Genomic DNA, 5,282 nt, shown 5'->3' with positions numbered 1-5,282 from the left:
TCAGCCAAAGGCAGGAAAAGTCTGTGAGATTCTCATCTCCAGTTACCCACCAGAAAACCAGAGTGGAACTGTGGCTCAGGTGATTGAGTGCTAGCCTTGATTGGAAAAGCTTGGGGACAGTGCCAAGGCTCTCAGCCCAAGGCCCAGGACTGGCAGAAGGAGAAGGGGAGGGGGAAGGAGGAGGAGGAAGAGGAAGAAGAGGAAGAATAAGAGGATGAGGGCAGAAAGAAAAAAGAGGAGAATGACTCCTAATTTTGACCAAGATTGTAAATAACTTTCTTTTATTTTTAGGTCTGAAACCTGAACTCCAACTCCCTACCTGATGTTTTCACTCATTGGCTAGCACTTTACCAACTGAGCCACGCCTCCGACCCCCATAAAGTCTCCTCCCCACCCCACCCGGGCCACTTTCTCCATTTCTGATAGCATTCCGTCCCCATGCAGTTCAGCGTGCAGAGGCAGACCCAAGCTGTGCGCCAGGTTCCATACCAACCACCTGGCTAGAGATGGGCTGTGGTGGACAGGCCACCCTCAGTTTAGTCTCTCACGAACACAGGCTCCCCCCACCCCCAAAGTCACCGAGAAGCCCCCGGAGATTCCCCAGGCCCCAGGTCTTCCCCTGCCCTGCATCTGTGCATCTGTGCGTGGGTCACCCCAGACCGGGCAATTCTGCTGGGTGTCCTCCTGGAGAGGGGAGGGACCAAGGCCTGCTCCCCAAACCCCAATTCTGCCAATGGGAAGGTATTGAAATGTAAATCCAAGCCCGGCCCTCACCTCTCCGCTGCCTGTAATCTCGGCTGGCTATCTCCTCTGGAGAGAAAGACAGACCTGAGTCAGGGAAAAGTGATAAATTTTCAATTTTATTTTAAAATATAGCAGATGGGAGATTTTATTGGAGCCATAAATATGTCAAGAACGATGCCGGTGTGTGGGGTGCGATGCCCCCCTCCCCGAGGGGGGCGGGGGGCTCTCCCTGTTTAGAAATTCCATCAGATTCTTAATAAGAGACTCTGGTTTGACTGCAGAGAAATAGTCTGTATATTAAAGCAATTGAATTTCCATTTGCCAAACACCTTGTGCTTCGAGCTCTGGGGTTCCAGGGGTGTGGGGTTGCTAAGCCGATTCTAAACGAACCTAAAGTAATAACTGCACAGGCCTGCTGAGGGATGGGGAGGAGGGAGGGAGGAGGAAGAGGGAAGGAGAGCATGGAGGGGAGGAGGGGGAGGGAAGGGAGGAAAGAGAGGGAGGAGGGAGAGGGAGGAGAGGAGAGGGGGAGGAGGGAGAGGGAGGAGAGGAGGGAGAGGGAGGAGGGAGAGGGAAGAGAGGAGGGAGAGGGAGGAGGGAGAGGGAGGAGAGGAGGGAGAGAAAGGGGAGGAGGAAGAGGGAGGAGAGGAGGGAGGGGAGGAGGGAGAAGGAGGAGAGGAGGGAGGGAAGGAGGGAGAGAGGGGGAGGAGGAAGGGGAGGAGGGAGGAGAGAGAAGGAAAAGAGGGGAGGAGGGAGAGGGAGGGGACGAGGGAGAGGGAGGGGAGGAGGGAGAGAGGGGGAGGGAGGGCAGGAGGGAGAGAGGGAGGGGAGAGGACCTACATACCAATCAGGATTAGGGTCAGGAAGGGTCAGGGAGGGCTATCCCCATCTACACACACACACACACACACACACACACACACACACACACACACACACACACACACACACACAGCATTGAAGGGCTTGCTGCCTCTGTGCACAAAAGGGAAACTGAGGCCCACAGTACTGGTCCTTCCTCCCACCTCCCGCTCATCTGATAGCTGGCTGGTTTTGGGGGGCTGCGGCCTCTGGGGCTGTGCTGTGTGGCGCGTTGCCCCTCCCCGGTTATGGAGGCCGCGCAGCCCGGTGTGCTGGGTCAGAGCCTCAGCCCTGCACGCCTGGGCTCTTTCCAGGCCTCCTCGGTCTCTGAGAGGCCCAGGACTTGGGCAGGGCCTCCAGGGCCTTCGGGGTGAGCTGATAAAGGGGCAGGGGGAAAGTGAGGCCCAGGGGCGCCCAGGGAATGTCATTCTTCTAGAACAATCTGGAGGTGCTGTCTGCCTGTAGCTGTGGCACACTCAGCCAACATCAGCCAAGACTTGGTGGCTCCTGTCCTGGTCCCAGGTCCTTCCACGGACTTCTTATCACCCATCGTCTCTCCACCATCCATCCATCCATCATCTACTTGTCTACCACCTATGTATCATCTACATCCACCATCCATCCACCCATCATCTATTATCAATCCATCATCTACCTATGGATTATCCAGCTATGGATTATCTACCATCCACGTGCCATCTATCCGTCTATCGTTTACCCATCAATACATCTATCTATACGCTACATCCGTCTGTCTATCTAGCTAGCTACCATCTGTCTGTCTACCTACCCATCTATTTTCTTTTGTCTTTTTCTTTTTTTGTCAGTCCTGGGGTTTGAACTCTGGGCCTGGGCCTCAGCTCTTCAGCTCAAGGCGAGCGCTCTACCACTTGAACCACAGCGCCACTTCCAGTTTTCTGGTGGTTCATTGGACATTAGAGTCTCACAGACTTTCTTGCCTGGACTGGCTGTGAACTGTGATCCTCAGATCTCAGCCTCCTGAGTAGCTGGGATGACAGGTGTGAGCCACTGGCGCCAGCGATGGCAGCATCTTTAAGGGGCAGCCCCCATGCTGGCCCCTGCACACTTCCAGCGGCCGCTGGCTGGATGAAGGAGAGCCGGTCTCCTGCCACCTCCAGCAGATGGGTGGTGGGTTCTAGGGCGGGATCGATCATCCTCCTGACTCCCTGTGCACTACTGGCTCCCTGCACAACCACTCTGCCTTGTCCAATAAAGGCCCTGGACACTGATGATTGTTCTCTAGCTACCCGGAACTTGAGCAGGGCAGCTGGAAGGCCAGGTCAGAGGGCTCAGGCTGAGCTACCTGGGGGTGTTACTGGGCTACTGGGAGGGGGGTGTCTTGGGGACTGGGCCATCTGGACCCCAGGCTTCTGCGGGCTCTGTGTGTGTGGTGGTTGGTGTCTCAGAGCCGGTGGTCTGGAGCTGGCCGGGTCACCTGTTTGTCAACTAAGAAGGAAACTGCACAGAGCCGGGAGCTGGCCAAGGGTGGGCCCTGAACAAAATGGCAGGAAGGGTGGCTCTGGCCTGATGCCCAGGGCGCCCTGGTACCTCAGAGCTGTCCCCAGCGCGACCCAAGGGTGTGGTGTGACCTGGAGCCCAGGCCCTTCCTGCGCTGGGCCGGCAGGTAGAGCATCTGGCACCCGAGTCAGCCTCCAGCCCAGAGAGGCCCAGAGGAGAGATCGGAGGGGTGAACGTGGGGGGCCTGGGGGCCGAGGAGAGGGGAACGAGCCAGGACAGAGCAGGAAAACCTCCCCAAAACAAAACCAAAACCAGGCAAGCAAACAGAAACCCCACTGGGTACCAGTGGCTCATGTGAGTCTCCAAGAACTTTCTTGCCCCGGGGCTGGCTTTGATTGATCCTCAATTCTCAGATCTCCCCGTTGCTTAAGGTAAACTGAGTGCTCGGGCAGCGAGGACAGCAGGTGTGCAGGAAGTCCCAGGCTAGCCCACGGCCCGTGTCCAGCACCAGTTTTCTCTGATCTGAGCAGCGAGAGGGAGACAGCCGGGTCGGACAAGGCTGTGGAGGAATCTGCGCTGGGCACGTCCCGCCCAGACCCGGCCCGGAGTTCCCTGGGCCTCTGTTCTGTGGGTGGATGTGGAAGGTCAGGGTGGGAGCATTGTCCCCAGGGTCTGGCCTGTGTCTGTGGGAAAGTCTGGGCTCCGCTGCTCTGAGCTTGGAATTTGGCAGCCTGGTCCCCACTTCCCTGAGCTGAGAGGCCCAGCCTCTCACAGAACGAGCCAGACAGAACTTTCTAGAATAGTCTCCCCAACGTGTTCTTTTATAGATGGAGGAATTGAGGCAGGAACTTGTCCAGGTCCCCCCGGCCCACCCCTAGCCAATGGCAAAGCTGGGAATGGAGCCCGGACCCTGGGCTTCCTGCACAGGGGTGAACATGCTCAGGGACACCCCAAAGTGTGTCACTGATATCTCTCTGGATTCAAGGGGTCCCACTTCCCCCATGGGCCCAGCCCCAGGGTGGAGGGGTCTGAGAACAGGCAGGCTCTGCTCTTCCCCGGGCCCCTTTGGGGTTCCTTCAGGGTCTCTTTGGGGGCTGAGCTGTGGGGGAGCTTGACCGGGGGTGGGGGCAATGAGGCTGGACCCACATTCACCCCGCTGTGCCCAGGCCTGGGACCCCAAGCCTGGCTTCCTGTGCCTTAGTTTGCTCATCTGTAAAATGAACTCAGGCATTGCACACCCTACTAGGGACAGCTAAGGCTGGGCGGGCCCCCCCCCCAGCAGACTCGCTGTGAGGCCTGAGCGGTGGCGGGGAGGGGACCCCACAGCCCGGGTGCGCAGGGTGGGGGAGGGGGCAGGTGGTGAAGGTGCTTTGCCCCTCCCTGCAGACTTCATGCCTTTCTTTTGTGCATGCGCTGGTCCTGGGGCTTGAACTCACAGCCTGAGCACTGTCCCTGAGCGTTTGTGTTCGAAGCTGGCACTCTACCACTCGAGCCACAGCTCCACTTCCATCTAGTTTTCTCAATGTTACCGTTGTCGGTGATGGGCAGAAGGGTGACCGTCCTGTAGGTCAGGTGAGGAGTACATTTCTTTTTGGACCATGTTCCCCCTTCCCTCGTTCTCTCCCGCCTTTCCCCTCCCATCCTCTCCCATAGGGTGTGTAGTTCATTTTCCACATGGTCTCCAGTGAGCACCACGGCTGCATTTGTTCACCCTTTGTCCCTCCATTTCTGCATCCTCCCGAAGACAGATAAATGAACCAACAAGACAAAAAAAGAAAAAAACAGCAACAAAGGAAAAAAAAAACCACCTCCTGTTTCAATTTCCTGGAGTTCATTTAGATAACTATTATTTTATAGGATCAGAAGCACATAGGCCCATTTTTTTTCTTAATTTTGTATTTTCTGGTGGTTCCTTGGAGAAGAACCTCAAAGACTTTCCTGCCTGGGCTGGCTTCAAACCCTGGTCCTCAGATCTCAGCCTCCTGCGTAGCTGGGATGACAGGCGTGAGCACTGGTGCCAGGCCTTTGCCCATTTCTAGGGAAGGTTGGAATGTGGGGGTCCTGCCCTCCCCCCAAAATACTTTGTAAGGCCTCAGCTGCCCATGCTGTCTGTAAAAGACTGGACTTGGGGTGTCTGAGGTGCCCTGACTTTCATCAATCTGTAGGACAAAGAGAGCAGCGAGTGAGCCCTGCGCCCT

Source organism: Dipodomys spectabilis, unplaced genomic scaffold, assembly GCF_019054845.1.
Source record: "Dipodomys spectabilis isolate Male_0828 unplaced genomic scaffold, ASM1905484v1 ptg000228l, whole genome shotgun sequence".
NCBI classification, from domain to species: domain Eukaryota; kingdom Metazoa; phylum Chordata; class Mammalia; order Rodentia; family Heteromyidae; genus Dipodomys; species Dipodomys spectabilis.
Note: the sequence above shows the minus strand (reverse complement) of the source record.